Below are 17,283 nucleotides of genomic sequence, written 5' to 3'. Positions count from 1 at the left end.
TATATTTTTTACCACAATAAAAATACTTCAAAAAATAGGGAATAAATAAAATATGTTACACTAAAAAAAAAAAAAAAAAAAAGATAAATACAGGTCAAGTCCAAAATGTCTGATTCTTACTCCCTCAGCACAGTTATCAAATTAATGCCAACAATTCACTTAAGGATCTTAAAAAGTGAGGGATAAATTAGCCAGGTCTCAATAAATGCATTTTGTACGAGATATGATTTATAATGTATACAATCTTACATTTTTCTTGGATTCCTTTACTGGTGTTCACATGGAAAAATGTCACTAATGGATGAGGGATTAATAGAGTTAACATTTAAACTACAATCTCCAAAGGGACTTGCCTTTGTAAAATGTATGCCTTAAGTTACTAATAGTACCTATGAGAAAATATGATCCTCATATAAGTCACAATAATAAGGGTTTAATAATCTAGACCTGTTTCCAACATTTTAAGAATCATGATTCTTTCCTAAAATTCTTTTTTCACTTACCTATAACTAAATAACAATACCATGTTATAAATATAATAAAAATATTCTCAAAAATGACCTATCTTCATTAAGATAATGGCACCCGTCAACCAGAACTTAGTATTTGAGAAATTCACTGCATTAAATCATTATTTTAAAATAAAATGTTATAAATATATGTCTAAGCATAAGAGGGAAGGGAGAGTGCTAAAGTTCCTGAAAAACTGCCTCCCCAGATTTCATAATACAGTTGAGCCTCATTATTAGCAAATTCTTTATTTGCAAATTCACCTACTCAAATTAATTTGTAACCCCAAAATCAATACTTGCAACGTTTTCACAGTCATTTGCAGATACTTGCAGAGTAAGAAAAACTTTGAGTCACCTGACAGACGTGTACATTTCCAGCTGAGACAGAACAAGGCGTCGCTCTGCCTTCTTGTTTCAGCTCTCATACTGTAAACAAGTGTCCTTTTCACGGTCTATTCAGTGCCAGGTTTTTCATATTTTTGTGCCTTTTTGTTGATTTTACTATTGAAAAAGGCCCCTCAGTGCGATGCTGTGTCCCTAACCACAGGAAGGTTGTGATGTGCCTTATGGAGAAAATAGGTGTTAGATGAGATTTATTCTATCTAACTATAGTGCTGTTCACTATGAATCCAAAGTTAATGAATCAACAATATATACTGAATAAGGTGTCTTTAAACAGAAACACATATAAAACAAAGTCAGTGTATATATGTCCATGCCACTCTCTGACTTCATCCCAGCTTACCCTTCCCCCTCCCCATGTCCTCAAGTCCATTCTCCACATCTGCGTCTTTATTCCTGTCCTGCCCTTAGGTTCTTCAGAATCATTTTACATATATACACTACCAAATGTAAAATAGCTAGCTAGTGGGAAGCAGCCGCATAGCACAGGGAGGAGATCAGCTCAGTGCTTTGCGTCCACTAGAGGGGTGGGATAGGGAGGGAGGGAGGGAGGGAGATGCAAGAGGGAGGAGATATGGGGATATATGTATACATATAGCTGATTCACTTTGTTATACAGCAGAAACTAACACACCATTGTAAAGCAATTATACTCCAATAAAGATGTTTTAAAAAAAAAAAAAAAAGTCAGGTATTGATCACTTGACAAAAATGTTGTGTGCAATGACTGGCAGGACCCTAACCCTACATTTCCCCTGGGAGCAATGGTTCCATATTCACTAATTTGGTGTTCACGGCAACTTTACATAAGTACCATGAATAACAAGAATCAACTGTACTTTGTAAAGAAAACTCTGGAGGAAAAAAAAATAGATCAGTGGAATTGAAAAGAGAGCCCAGAAACAGGTCTATGTAAATGTACCTGCAAGCATCATAGACATCAGTAAGAAAAGGTTAAACTACACAAGAACTGTCCCAGGACAAGTGAACATAAATCTGGGAAAAATGAAAGGGAATCCTCATCTCACAACACAGAAAAATTCAATCCAGCTAAAATGTGGAAAGCAAACTTTATTCCTATGAGAAGAAAATAGTTATTTTTTTTTAAATAGGAAAAGAGCTCTAAGATCTTGATTTAGGGAAATATTTCATAAGCAAAATGCAAAAAGGAACCATAAAGGAGAAGTCAAATGAAAAACTTTTGATCATCAAAAGACTTTAAACACAGAAAGAGACAAGCCAAAAACTGGAAGATAATTGCAACACATGTAACTAACATGGGGGAACTCCTAAAACCAATAAGAAAAAGGCAAACAACTCAATAGAAAAATGGAAAAGACATGAACAAGTATTTAACAGAAGATAAAATTCAAAAGACTGATAAATATATGTAAAAGATGTTCAAGTTCAATAATTCAGAAACAGAAATTAAAATCTCAACAAACTATCATTTTATATAAATTAGCAAAACTTAAAAATTCTGACAATACCAAGTGCTAGAGAAAATGTGGAAGAATAGGAACTCTTCTATTGCTAGTGAGAGTACAAATACCTTGGAAAACCATTCATCATTGTCTAGTGAAGCTGAAGATGCACATTCCCTGTGACCCAGAAATCCTCCTTCTCAGTGTAAACTCTACCGGAACTTGTAATGTGCACCAGGAGAAAAGTACAAGAATGTCCACAGCAACGGTATTGTTTGAAATTACAAAAATCCTGACCAAAAAAAATGCCCTTACTTGCAAGAACAGGCAATTGGATACATTGCATTATATTCATAAAATGAAATGTTTCCACAGCAACAACACATAATACTTGACATTTGCTATGACTGCTTCCTCATCAACGTGAATGACTTTTAAAAACACCGTTAAATGGATAAAATAATCACAAGAATATATACAGCACAATCCCACTTAAACAAAATCAAAAAAATAGAAGATTAATCATCGTATTGTTTAGCGTTACATACATAGGTGATAACTGTAAAGAAAAGTCAGAGAATAAACACAAAATTCAGAACTGTGGTACCCTTGGAGGGTGGGGGTGTATCATCGGAGAGAGGCACACGGGAGGCAAAAGCAGAATTCTTAATTCCCTCCTCAAAACTGCTTCCTCCTCCACCAAGTCCCCACCTCCAGAGTTACATTTTTCTCTTCCTCTCACATCCCTGTAATTAACCAACCTCTAAAACACCCCAATTCTGCCCAATTCTTGCCATTTCCTCTACTTTACTCTGGGTTAAGCCTCCATCAACCTCTCGCTAGGACTGTTGCAATAGCTTCCTCCCAGGTCACTCATGACCATATAATTCATTCTCCAAGATCATCCAAGTGATCTTTTCAAAATCTAAGTCAAATCATGTCCTTTAAACTGTCCAAAAGCTTCCCTTCACACTCAGAATAAAATCCAAATCTTTATCATAGCCTTCGGGGCTTCATTTTATCTGTTCTGTGCTTACTTCTCTAAACTTACCTCCTCCCACCCTTTTCTTAGCCCACTAGGTTTCAGCCAGCATGGCTTTCTACTTCTCAAACCTGCCAAGCTGATTCCCCCTCTTAAGGCTTTTACAGGAATGCCCTTTTCCTGGCTCTTGGCTTAGCTGGCTTCATCTCAGCATTTGAGCCTCAAATAAATGTAAGCACAAATGTTACCTTCTCAGGGAAGCCGCCTCTAACCAGCCCATTAAAAATGGCGCCACTGCCACCGGCAATCACTTATCACCTCACCCTCTTTCATTCTTGACAGCACTTATCCCCATCTATTAATTTAGTGATAAACTCCACCCAGAACCGAAGTCCCACAAAAGCAGGGACCTGTCAGTCCAGTTCGGCATGGTACGAAGCAGTGTCAGGCGCATGGCAACAAATATCTGTCGGCTGAACAAAAAAGTGAATTTTTACTTTGAATAAATATGAAGCAGTATTTTCTGACAGTGACATGAAAACCACGAAAACCAGTGAGAGGTATTACAGATGGAAAGAAACTTTGCAAATCACTGGAAAAGCATTAATCTAAGAGGAATTTTCGTTGAAGCCTTTTCTCAACAGTACTAGTAATAGATCACATTCCTAAGGACCATTAACGAATGATTAGTGAAAGTTTCATATAGCCAGAGTCCTGAGTTATGGAGGTGTGGCATCTGTTTAACTCTCCTAATTCAACCTGAGTTCAGTTATGAATCTGCACTGAAATTTGAGCAAGTTATTTACCTCTCTACGCCTGCTCTCTCATTTGTAAAATGAAACTATTAATAGCTATTTCATAGAGTCATTGTGAAGTTTAAATGAAAAAAAAAAGCGTTTAAAGCATCTAGCTGCACCTGGCCTAGCAAGTGGTCAATAAATTGTAGTTATTATTATGAAAACTGAGTAGGAAAGTCCAGAAAAATGGGAGAGCTTATGAGTCAAATAACCCCCAGGCACCTTCTGCTTCTAGCGGAGGTAGACTAATTATATACAATGTACTGGGACCATAGGCCAGGACTAAGTCCTTTTCCCTCCAAAAAGAAGACCAATGTACACAAGGGTAATACGTAAGTATGGACAAAGCACTTTGAGAACACCAAGGGAGTGACTCTCTTCAAGAAGGTCAGCCACACATAAACCTGAGTCTTAAAAGAGGTCACAGGAATTCCTAGATGAAAAATAAGGGGGAAAGGCACAAATAAGTGAAAGTGAGAAATGCAGTGTGGCTGGTGTGGAGTGTGAGGGAGAAGGGCTGGGAGATGAAGATGGGCCTGCAGGACCAGATGGCAAGAGGCTAAGGTCCTCTGTTTCCAAGTCTGCACTTTATCCTTCAGGGAAATGAAGGGTGGGGGGGAAATCTAACATGTTAATTTGGTACCAATCCTTCTAAAGAAGGCAAAACACATTTTTATGAATTTAAACCTAAACACCATATAGGTCCACCAACTGTTATGTCTAAAATGGAAAATAAATGTTAAGCCTAAATTCTTGAAAACACGAGCAATTTGCTTAACAATGACCGACACAATCTGTTCTCAAGTTTCATTACTTTGATGAGCCTTGTTACCATGATCATCATGACAAAAGCAGAAAATATCTATTGAGTTCACTATTTACCTTGTAGTATGTTGTTTTTTATGTGATATCATTCAATTCTCACAACACCTTTATAAAAGGTACTATTATTAACCCCATTTTACACATCGGAAAACTAAAGCAAAGAGAGGCTAGTCAGATGGCTAGTGAGTGGAAGAAGATTCAAATCTAGGCTGCGTGACTCCAAAGCCCTCAAATTAAACCAATATGCTGAACTGAAACTGCTCAGTTCATTTACATCATTTGCTAAAAAAACTGTATGTGTACCTACTGTATTTTAAAGCATCACAGCTAGGTCAGCAATTCTCAAGTTTTACTGTACATTAGAATCACCTGGGCAGATTCCTAGATTCTGATTCAGTAAGTCTAGGGCAGAACTTCCAGAGATCCACAATTTTAACCATTAGTTCAATCAATTCTGATTCACTTGATCATAGTTCATTCTGATCACCATGAACTATCCTGTGATAAAACGTGTGCTAGATGTCCTAGAGATCTGCGTATATTTGAGCTTCTGTCTCCATGAGTTTACAATCTAAAAGAGACAGGAACAAGATACACAAACAGTAAATACAAAGCAATACAGGAAAAGCAATATAAACAAAACGGCAAGAGAGACTTCAAGGAAGAAGGATCATCTGTAATGAAATGAAGATGAGTAGGATTTCATGAAGAAAGGGAACATGCTTCCCACAGACTCTCAGGAATAATGTTACATACAAAGGAAGGTACGACGAGTAGACAGCTTGGCAGGAGCAGAGGATCTGCATTTAGGAATGCAAAAATAATGTCAGTAAAAAGTAGAGGCTGTAGAATGCCCTCAACGTCAAACTAAACACTATGGGCTTTATTCAGTGCTGGCACTGGGAAACCGCTAATGGTTTTTGAAGAGGGAAATTATAAATGACAGCAATATTCTTTGGCAGAGTACTCTGATGAAGCTATGCAAGGTCAAGCAGATGGAGAACGGGAACAGTTAGGCTGTTAGCATTCCAATCCCAAAGAGGTAAAAGCTAGAACACAGTAGTGGCAAAGAAAAAGGGGAGAACGGTACCTCAACAATGAATTGCATGCAGGGCAAAGGCAACAATCACAGCTAAATGATTTCTTCACCGCTTAAGTCCAAACTGTATTACTATCAGTTTTGTATTACTCTTTACAACTTTTTCTGTACAGCCAACTAGGCCCAAAATATACAGAGTTCACTTATTTAAAACACAGCCCACGACTAAGATGTCAGCTAACAGGTCTCTGAGCAGCCAAAATACATGTCACATAGTTGATACACTAAAAAAAAAGTATTTATATATATATTGTATTTAACATATATATAAATGAAAGAACATTATTCAGAGCTATATAATCTCATTCTACGCAAAGTTCTAACAAAGGTAAGCGTCTAATTTCCAAACCCACAGCAGTTTGGAAGCAAATATTAGAAAGGGAAAAGAGCCTGCTATAAGTGGAAATACTTAAAGAGTCTGAGGTTCAAGAGAAGAAATGAAAACTATAAAAAAGCACACACAATCACTCAGGGTAAATTCTCCACAACTGTTTATTGACAGGTACACGTGATTCCCAGAAAAATGAAATTAATGAGAATCTTCCTTAATGTCCCAAACACCTACCACAAAAAGAAAACTTTTAAAACATTCTTTAAAGAGAAATATTTTAAAACAAATATTTACCTGATTAGAAGGTAATTTTTAAAGGACGGCTGATACATGCCAGCACAGCCCCTCTCATCAGTAACCAAGACATAGTCAATAGTTAAAGGTAAGAAAGATATATTTTATAACACACAAAGTTTGAAGATAATAAGAGTGCTTTCATAAGGCATCTAATCAAGAATGTGGTCCCACTGGTAAACTTTAATTTGGGCAATACTTTCCTAATGGCTGTGCCTTTGAATTCCATGTTCCAAATAATACAAAGCCATCCTCAACAAAAACTAAAACTATTAAACTGGTCTTAAATACACCCTATAAATGTACCTACTGAAGTCAGGCAACATCATTTGACACTCAACGCCCTGTAACAACAGGCTGTGTGACAACTTTTAAAAGGACTTTAAACATGGCAACACATGAAGGCCTCTCACTTTGTTTACCAACACTCATTAACATTTATTATACTACCACTCATACAAGGACCTCACCTATTTTATAAACAGACGAAAACGCCATTTTTATGGGGGGAATTAAGATGTTAACTGAATCAAAGTTACACTTAAGTTTATGATTAAGTTACTAAAGCCATGAACCTGCACCTTTAATCATGTAGAAAAAGTATACCATACATTAATTATTGGAGTAAGGAAGTATGGGTTTCAGCTTGAGATTTTTTAAACAGCAGAAAAGCAAAATTAGTGTATTAACACTGTAAGATTAAAATAAAATTACCTTAAAGATGCTGTAGGGATGAATCAACTATATGGAACTAGGCCTCTCATATTTCTCAGACCCAGCAAAGGATAGAGAAAATTAAAGCACACACTTATTTCAAAAATTTCACAAATGATCAGGCAACATTAAGCTATCAAAGGTTAAGATTATGGTACAATTTGCTACCCCTTATAAATATGTAAACAAATGAAGCAGTCCGTCGCACCAGGTGGGCTCCACTCTACCTCCCATCCATCTCCTTGTAATCATCCTTGCTCTCTAGAAACATACATGAAGACACTAATTGAAGCCAAAGAAATGTGCCTTGGCGAGAGTGCCTGCCAAACTGCAACTTGTGACCCACATAACAATTTAGTGGATTTAGTCAGCATTTTTTAATGGAAAAGAATGAATAATAGAAATGATCAGTATGCATCATAAGTAACAAGGGTAAATACTGCTTTGTGAAACTTTTGTCGGTATGTACTAGATCATGATGTAAAATGTACTTCTAACTATGGAGCAAAAAGTTTGAAAGCCCCTACCCTAGAGATTTAGGTCAAATGCCTCAGGACTCAAAGGCTGAATGTCTTCATTAGTCCTCCGAACCTACACATAATCTCTTAGCTCAAGATGGACTCGTGGAAACCAATTTAAGAGCTCCAGGGCAGCATAAAAAGAATGGGGACATGCCTCAACTAAACGTGTATCTGGACCTGAAAGAACTGCTAACTTCCCCAAACAACAGACCTAGGCGGTGCCTACAAGCTTCTGGTAGCTTAGCAACCTTCAGAGTAGAGCTCCTCCTTCCTCCACTGACTATAAACAGTTCTAGTCTTCCAACCAACTTTCCTGAACTACAACTTCTAGAACACTGTGCCCCAAGAGAAGACAGTATTAAATCTCCTTCTCACTTCACCAATTCCCAGTATGTCTCCCTAGAAGAGGACCTTGTACTCTGTACTCCCCATTCTCAGCGAAGAATGAAGCTCCTCACAGATTCTTACCCTCCCCCTTTCCCAGATCCCAGGACGGGGCACCCTCCTCCCAGGCCCCATCCTACTCCAAGCGCCTTACTGTCAGTTAATTGTCTTGGGGGCAAAATGATTCTCCCAAAAGTCCTTATTAAACTACCGCATCCTTCTACCAGCCCCCGGAAGGGTCAGGCCTAGAGTCCCAAGAGCCTGGGAATGCCAGTCCGCTCCTTGCCCCACCAAACCTCCCTCGGGAAACGTCCTTTATTTTATTTTTGATTTTTTGATTTTTTTTTTTTTGCTTCAGTGGTTCAGAGGCAAGTTTCCTATTTCCCCAGCAGCCCCCGAGTCGTCTCCATCTCCTACCAGCCAGGGGGCATCTCCTCATCCCCCATGCCCCCGGGGCACAGTGATTAGTCCGGATTCTCAGGAATTCGGACAGGCTCCCCCCAGACACCCTCCTCCAACCCGGGCCCCGACTCCCTCTCCCAGCCCAGGCCCTCCCCGCGCCGCCTCAGCCCAGGCCCGGCCCCATCTTCCCTCCGACCGGGCAGATGTCCCATCCTCCCCTTCGCCCACGCAGGCCTCGTCCCGCTCCGACTTCTTCCCGCTGTTTCCTCGTACGGCACCCCGGCTCCGGAGGGGAGCCCCTCGGGCCTCGAGAACCCGGCGGAGCCGGCAAGCCCGGGCTCCACTCACCCCTCAGCCCGGGAGGCGGGGGAGCTGCTGCGGCGGCTCCTCGGGCTGCGCCTCTCCTCCCCCCTCCCGGCCGCAGCCGTGGCCGCCACTCAGCCTCCGGCCTCCTCCCGGCCGGCTGCAGACCGGATCCGCTTCACCTCGTCCCCCACTCCGGCCGCCGGAGCCCAGTGTCCTGCATTGACCCGGAAGCAGCTTTCCCGGCCCAACAACAACACGTGACCCCGTCGCACGTGTCACGTCCGCTGCGTAATGGGAGGGGGCGCCGGAGAAGCGGGTCCTCCCCGACCGAGCTGGGGTTGCCATGGCGACGGGGATGTCTGTGCCGGCCTGGTCGACCCTAGAAACACACCTCATCTGCTCTTTCTCTTGCCCGTCATGAGGGGACACCCTGGGTGCAAAGGATGAGCACAAATTGTCAAATCAGAGTGGAATAGGGGCAGGTCAGAGCAGAGCCCGGGCCTCTGCGAGGGTGCTGTCTTACAGAAAAGGAGCATTAAGTTGAACCTTCCAGACTTACTTAGGATTTTGTCCTGATTCTGTCACTAGTTTGCCGTGTGACCCTGATCAATTCACTTACTGTCTCTGTCTTCAGTGTCCTCAATAGCGAGCTCTAGGCTGTAATCTAATACAGTCCCAAGATGCTTTTGTGTAAGGATGCAGTAGCACTCTGGCCTTCATTCTGTGTCCTCTTCACAGGGCCTGTGGCATCCTGAGCTTTTGGTGCTCCAACACCTTCGTAGTAATAGCATCTTCCCCTTATTGAGCCCCTTCCAGATAACAGGCACTGTACATATGCTACTTCTAATTTTTACCACCTTCCCAAAGTAGGTATTTTATAGAATTAAAAACTGAACTTCATAGAGGTTAAGTGATCTGCCCAAGACCATTAGTAAAAATTACCAGGCTGAGATTGGAATTCAGGTCAATCTGGCACGAAAGTCAAATCCATGCATTTCACATTATGCCATACTGTTGCTCCAGCTCCATACATGTTATGTCTTACTGTTTAGCTGTGATTGCTTAGTACTTCTTTGACCATTTCTTTTGCAGGAATGTACATGAAATAGGGATGATGCTGGCTGATCCTGAAGAGAATTCAGCCTTATAAGGATATTCTAGCTGAAGAGCTAGGAGTTGACAAGGTCGACGTGCATAAGTTGTGTGTGCTTTCGTGTAGTGTGTGTCAGGGAGCAGGTGAGGAGTTGTGATGTGCATGCACGTGTATTTATTGGTTCATAGAGTGGGGAAGACAAAATTCTTTACAAGGGACTCAGTGGCAGTTCCTGGGGACTGACTTCTCTTATTGTATTTTGTTTTGATTTGTCCCATTGTTAGGGCTTAGGGAAATTCGGAAAAAAAAAAAAAAAGCCTGAAAGAGATGATTAAAGAAACTGTTCTGGGGCTTCCCTGTTGGCGCAGTGGTTGAGAGTCCTCCTGCCGATGCAGGGGACACAGGTTCGTGCCCCCGTCCGGGAAGATCCCACATGCCGCGGAGCGGCTGGGCCCGTGAGCCATGGCCGCTGAGCCTGCGCATCCGGAGCCTGTGCTCCGCAATGGGAGAGGCCACAACAGTGAGAGGCCCGCGTACTGCAAAAAAAAAAAAAAGAAAAGAAAAGAAACTGTTCTGAGGATCACGGGGAGGGTGAGCCAAGCAGTGGGGCTGAGGTGGGGGCCTCCCTCCTCCTTCTTCAGAGAACAGAGCATCTTTCTGGCACCTTAGGATGGATGGCTTTGGAAGCATCAGGATTGTTGGCATAACCAACATCTAAAGTCGCCTCAGTGGCAAGGATCATGAGAAGAGCTGAGTAGACTACGCACAGAGGAAGAAGAGTGAGGCGGATGCTGCCTGGATACTTTACTGATAGACTTACTTGTGAGCTCAGGTACCCTTGGGGACACCCAGAAATATGCAGGAAGTTAGATGTCCTGTGAGCAACTAGGAAAAAAGGCAAGAAATGTGGGTCATTACTGTTAACAAATTCTGTGTACAATGTATATAACTACATATATGAGTAATGTATATGATTGGGCGTGATTAGATACAGTCAGCCCTCCGTACCCCTGGGGTTCGATATCCACGGGTTCAACCAATTGCAGGTAGAGAATAGAATATTCAGAAAAAAGAAAATTCCAGAAAGTTCCAAAAAGCAAAACTTGCATTTGTTGTGCACAGGCAACTATTTACATGGCACTATTTACATAGCGCTTATACTATATTAGGTAATATAAGTAATCTAGAGATGATTTAAAGTATACTGGAGGATGTGTGGGGGTTATTTGCAAATACTACACCATTTTATATAAATGGATTTTGGTGTCTGCATCTGTGGATTTTGGTGTCTGCAAAGGTCCTGGAACAATCCCCCACAGATATCGAGAGATGACTGTGTGTGTTTCCATGTTTCTTGGAGATATCCTTGACTTACTTTTCTTTCATTCCCTTCTCTCCCCTTATGGTGCAAACTCCTAAAGACAAGATCAATGTCTCTACCTATCCCTGGTCTATCTCCACAAGATAGGCAGAATTATCTTTCTAAAACTCATGTGTGATCGTGTTCTTCCCTGTCTGCTCTTATTCTACACCGCCCTGTTCAATCTGGTAGGCACTAGCCGTATGTGGTTATTTAAATTTAAATGAATTAAAATTGCATTTCCTGAGTCACATAACACTAGCCACATTTCAGGTGCTCGGTAGCTATATGTGACTAGGACTATCATATTGGACACTGACAGTATAGACTATTTTCATCATCACAGAAAGTTCTCTTGGGCAGTGCTGCTCTAGACTCTCAAGCCCTCATGTGTAAGTTCTTTGGGAATTTGCTTCGCTGAACCCTTTGCTTGAAACATTATTCTTCCACCTCCTTGAGACTGAAAATTATATATAATTGCTTATTTTCTTGTCTCCTTGACTAGCACATAAGCCTTAATGAAGGCAGGAGCTAGATCCATCTTGTTCACAGTTGATTCCCTATTATCCCTAAAGGACCGTTATAGACAAGGAGACAGTTGATAGGGAAGTAAAATGAGAGAAAGTAACAGAAAGGCAAATTTCTGGTCATTTTAGTAGAAATTGTTGGTAATTTAATTGTTTTGACCTACAAACAGCAATTTCATATAGTTCAAGCTAATAATAAGGAAGAACTTCTGAAGAATTGGAGTGCTTTAGTGGGTTCTAATGAATTCACCGTTACTGGGATAGGTTAAGCAAAGAATGGGATAGGTTAAGCAAAGGGGAAATCTGTTAGAATGGTGTATAAATAATTCCTGGATCAGTTGGACTAGTTAACTAGTCAACTAGTCCAATTCTAAGATTCTAAGTCTACGGTCCTCCATCCAGCTCTTTAATTCAGGGCTGAGTATGCTATAACAATAATCATAGCTACTTTCTGAGTTTTTATTATGTGCCAAACATGCTCGAGATATTTCACATAGATTATTTCCTTTAATCCTCACAAAGATCTTTTTTAATTAATTAATTTATTTTTGGCTGCATTGGGTCTTCATTGCTGCGCATGGGCTTTCTCTCTAGTTGTGGCGAGCGGGGGCTACTCTTCATTGCAGTGCACAGGCTTCTCATTGCGTTGGCTTCTCTTGTTGTGGAGCATGAGCTCTAAGCGCGCGGGCTTCAGTAGTTGTGGCACACAGGCTCAGTAGTTGTGGCTCACGGGCTCTAGAGCTCAAGCTCAGTAGTTGTGGCGCACGGGCTTAGTTGCTCCGTGGCATGTGGGATCTTCCCGGACCAGGGCTTGAACCTGTGTCCCCTGCGTTGGCAGGCAGATTCATAACCAGTGTGCCACTCGGGAAGTCCCTTACAATGATTTTTGTGAAGTACATTTGGTGCCATCAGATTTGCCAAGTAAGACTCAGGTTAAGTGATATACCCAGCAACATACAGTTAGTAAATGGCAGAGGCTGAATTCATATTTAGGTCAGTCTGACACCAGAATCTGAGTTCATAATAATGGGACATAGTAATGATGGGCTATAGTTCAACAGGAAGTTTCAGTCAGATTTTTGCATGTTCTTCTAATTCAACAAATGGTTATTTTATAATGGATGTATGTCTTTCACCTAGCTAGGTGGTTTGGGGAAAACGAAGACGGATAAGGCATCGTCCCTAAAATGTAGTTGGAAAGATAATGCATATGCCCAAATAACAGTGATATAGGACAGTTAAATGTCTATTATTTAAAAGGGGATTTAGGGAGTCATCTTCTTAGCTGAAGACCTCTCCCAAGTAGGCAAAAGGATAAGGACAGAATTATATGAGAATTCAGTATGAACAGCATCAGTACACAAATGGGAACACAGGGGAAGAGAAAAACAACTGCTTCACTTGAAAGAATAATGGCTGGTTTCGAAATTGAGAGTCTGCAATGCTAGTCCTGGTTTTCCCACTAACCAGCCATGTCACTTGATCTCTTTCTGCCTTAGAGCTTTAACTGTCTGATAACCTGAATTGGATAAACAACCATGGTGAATACATATAATATTTTACATGTATATATTTTCAAGAGGAAGTACCATAGTTTCCATGAGATTCCCAGAGAAATCACTACTCGAAAAACTTTTAGCCTACATTACAGCTTTAAATGCTGCAGTTGTGAGATTCTGTATTTTATTTTGGTCAACATTATTGACGTATCTGTCAGGAAATAGACTGTCATGCCAAGCTTAATGACCAAGCAAAAGGCAGAAATATTTTTAGTTTAACCTGGAGACTCATAGCTAGAACTATTTAGAAAGCATCAGGATTTTCTTACTGGGCAGAATATGGTCTTAAAAAAAAACAATTAGTTCTGCTATGTGCATAAATGGATCAGTCGTAAGAAGCTTAATTATCAAGGAGGCTTTACATTTATTAAGATCATTTGTAACAAATTGCTGGAAACGTCACTAAACCCTCTTAGTTTTTATATTTCTCTGTGTATAATATACACAGAGAAAACTGTACATACATGAACAGTTCAATGAATTATCACAAAGCAAAAACCCATGTAGCCACCAGCCTGTCAAGTCATAGAACAAGGCCAGTTTCCCAAAGTTTTCCCCCAGTAACTACACCACCATTCTCCCCAAAGTTAACTACTATTCTTCTAATATTGTAGCTTATTTTTCCATTTTTAAACTATATAAATGAAATCAAATGAGATGACTTCCTTCACTTAACATGGTGAATCTTCCACATTGTTGCCTATAGCTGAAGTTTATTCATTTTTGTTGTTAAATAGTATTTCATATTATAATCCACCACAATTTATTTATCTGTTCCACTATTGAAGGATGTTTGGGTTGTTTCAGGCTTTTGACTATTATGCATAATGCTGCTATGAACATTCTTGTACTTAATTTTTAGTGCACATATATACACGTTTCTGTTGGGAATATACTCAGGAGTAAAATTGATGGGTCACAGCTCTAGATCAGCACTGTCTAGTAGAAATATAGTGCAAGTCAAGTCACATATGTAATTTAAAATTTTCTAGTAGCCACATTAAAAACTTAAAACATGAATATTAATCATGTACTTTATTACTCCAATATATCCAAAATGTCATTTTAATGTCATCAATATGAAAATTATTAATTAGGCATTTTACATTCTTTCATGTATTGAATCTTCAAAATTCAGTGTGTATTTTACCCTATTACAATTTGTACTATCCACAGCTTAAGTGTTCAGTAACCAAATGTGGTACTAACTATTATTACTACCTCTTAAGTGTTCAATAACAAAATGTGGTACTATTACTACTACTATATTGGGCAGTGCAACTTTGGATTATACTGCCAAACAGTTTTCCAAAGTGCCTGTGCCAATTTACACTTCTGACAGCAGTGTACGAGTTACAATTGTTCCACGTCTTTATCAATACTTGGTATTGTGCGTCTTTTTAATTTTAGTCATTTTGATGCTTGTGTAGTACTGTCTTATTTCGTTTTAATTTGCATTTCCTTAATGATAAGGTGGTTGAGTATCTCTTCCTATGCTTATTGGCCAATTGATATTCTCTTTCATGAAGAGTATATGTCCTTTTATTCTACTGAGTTTGTCTTTTTCCTATTGGTCTGATAAAATTAGTTGAAAAGTATTCTCTCTTTTTCAGTGAAGTAAGTCAGAAAGAGAAAAACAAATATCGTATATTAACGCATATATGTGGAACCTAGAAAAATGGTACAGATGAACCAGTTTGCAGGGCAGAAATAGAGACACAAGTGTAGAGAACAAACGTATGGACACCAAGGGGGGAAAGTGACGGGGGGTGGTGGTGGTGGTGGGATGAATTGGGAGATTGGGATTGACATATACACACTAATATGTATAAAATAGATAACTAATAAGAACCTGCTGTATAAAAAATAAAATTAAATTTAAAAATTAAAAAAAAAGTATTCTCTCTTTTTCTATTCCCTGCAAAAATTTGTGTAATATTGGCATCATTTGTTCCTTAGATGATTGTTTGAGTTCTCTGGTAAAGCCATTTTGACCTAGAGTTTTTTATATGAAAAGTTTTCAATTACAGATTCAATTTATTTCATAGTTAGGCATTATTCAAATTTTCCTACTCTTCTTTACACCCATTTTAGTTAAGTTGTAGTTTTCCAGGAATTTGTTCACTCCGTTTAAGTTTTCAAATGTATTAGCATAAAGTTGTTCATGATATCCTATTATCTTTGTCAGAGCTACAGGACCTATAGTGACATCTCATTTTTATTCTAGGTAATGGTTACTTGTGCCATGTCTTTTTCCTTGATTAATCTCACCAGTTTTTTTGGTCTTCTGAGAAAATCAATTACTGGTTTTGTTAAATCTCTCTGTTATACTTTTCCCTGTTTTATTATTTTCTACTTATTTCTTTATTATTTTCTTCCTTCTGCTCTTATTGGGTATAATTTATTGTTCTTTTTCTAACTTTCTTCTTTTCTCTAATGCATTTAGAACTACATATTTGCCTCTACATACAGCTTTAGTTGATTGCCATAGTTTTGATATGCAGCATTATCATTCAGTTTAAAATATTTTCTAATTTCTTTAGTCCATTGATATGACAGATTACATTAATTGATGTTTTTAATTGAGATATAATAACATACAACATTGTGTAAGTGTTAATTTGATACATTTATATATTGCAATATGCTTACCATCATGGCGTTAGCTAACACCGCCATCATCTCACATAATTATCACTTCTTTTTTCTTTTTCTTTTTTTTTTTTTTTTGCGGTACGCGGGCCTCTCACTGTTGTGGCCTCTCCCGTTGCGGAGCACAAGCTCCGGACGCGCAGGCTCAGCGGCCATGGCTCACGGGCCCAGCTGCTCCGCGGCATGTGGGATCTTCCCAGACCGGGGCACGAACCCGTGTCCCCTGCATCGGCAGGCGGACTCTCAACCACTGCGCCACCAGGGAAGCCCATCACTTCTTTTTTTGTGGTGAGGACAGTTAAGATTTAGTCTCTTTGCAACTTTAAAGTTTAGAATACAGTATTGTTGACTATAATCACTTTTCTGAGCACTAGATCTCCAGAACATATTCATCTTCTAGTTGCAAGTTTAAGTACCCTTAAATAACATCTCCTTAATTCCCCGACTCCCCAGCCCCTGGTAACCAACATTTTACTCTCTGTTTCTACTACAAGTTTGGCTTTTTCAAACTCCACATATAAGTGATATCATACATTATTTGTCTTTCACTGTCTGGCTTATCTCATTTAGCCTAACACCCTCAAGTTTCATCCATGCTGTTGCAAATGCAGGACTTCCTTCTTTTTCATGGCTGAATAATATTGCATTGTGTATATGTACACCACATCTTCTGTATCCATTTATCCATCGACAGACACTTAGGTTGTTTACATATCTTTGCTACTGTGAATAATGCTGCAATGAACATGGGAGTGCAGCTATCTTTTTGATATCCTGTTTTCATTTCCTTTGGCTAAATACCCAGAAATGAGATTGCTGGATCATATGGTAGTTTGATTTTTAATTTTTTGAGGAATTTCCATACTGTTTTCCCTAGTGGCTGAACCAATTTACATTCCCACCAACAGTACACAGGGGTTCCCTTTTCTTCACATCCTCACCAACACTTGTTATCTCTTATCTTCTTGATAATAGTCATTCTAACAAATGTTAGGTGATATCTCATTGTGATTTTGATTTGCATTTTCCTGATGATTAGTGGTGTTGAGTATCTTTCCAGGTACCTGTTGTTCATTTGGATGTCTTCTTTGGAAAAATA

At 39.5% G+C, this 17,283-nt stretch overlaps 1 protein-coding gene across 6 annotated transcripts in view; it reads right to left on the bottom strand.

Annotated features, from left to right (window-relative positions):
• The window catches only part of TBCEL (tubulin folding cofactor E like), an 81,185-nt gene extending 71,951 nt beyond the window's left edge, over positions 1-9,234 (bottom strand). For 5 of the 6 annotated variants that reach the window (XM_049713293.1, XM_049713288.1, XM_004280684.4 and 2 more), the window contains exon 1: positions 9,036-9,234. The gene's annotated coding sequence lies outside the window, so the exon portion shown is untranslated. Of the gene's footprint in view, positions 1-7,380 lie in introns of all 6 variants that reach the window. The other variant, XM_049713289.1, reaches the window with a different exon arrangement.
• Positions 9,235-17,283: the final 8,049 nt, after the last annotated feature.

The sequence above is a fragment of the Orcinus orca genome, chromosome 8 (genome assembly GCF_937001465.1).
Source record: "Orcinus orca chromosome 8, mOrcOrc1.1, whole genome shotgun sequence".
Lineage (NCBI taxonomy): Eukaryota > Metazoa > Chordata > Mammalia > Artiodactyla > Delphinidae > Orcinus > Orcinus orca.
This window is presented reverse-complemented; position numbering and strand designations above follow the sequence as displayed.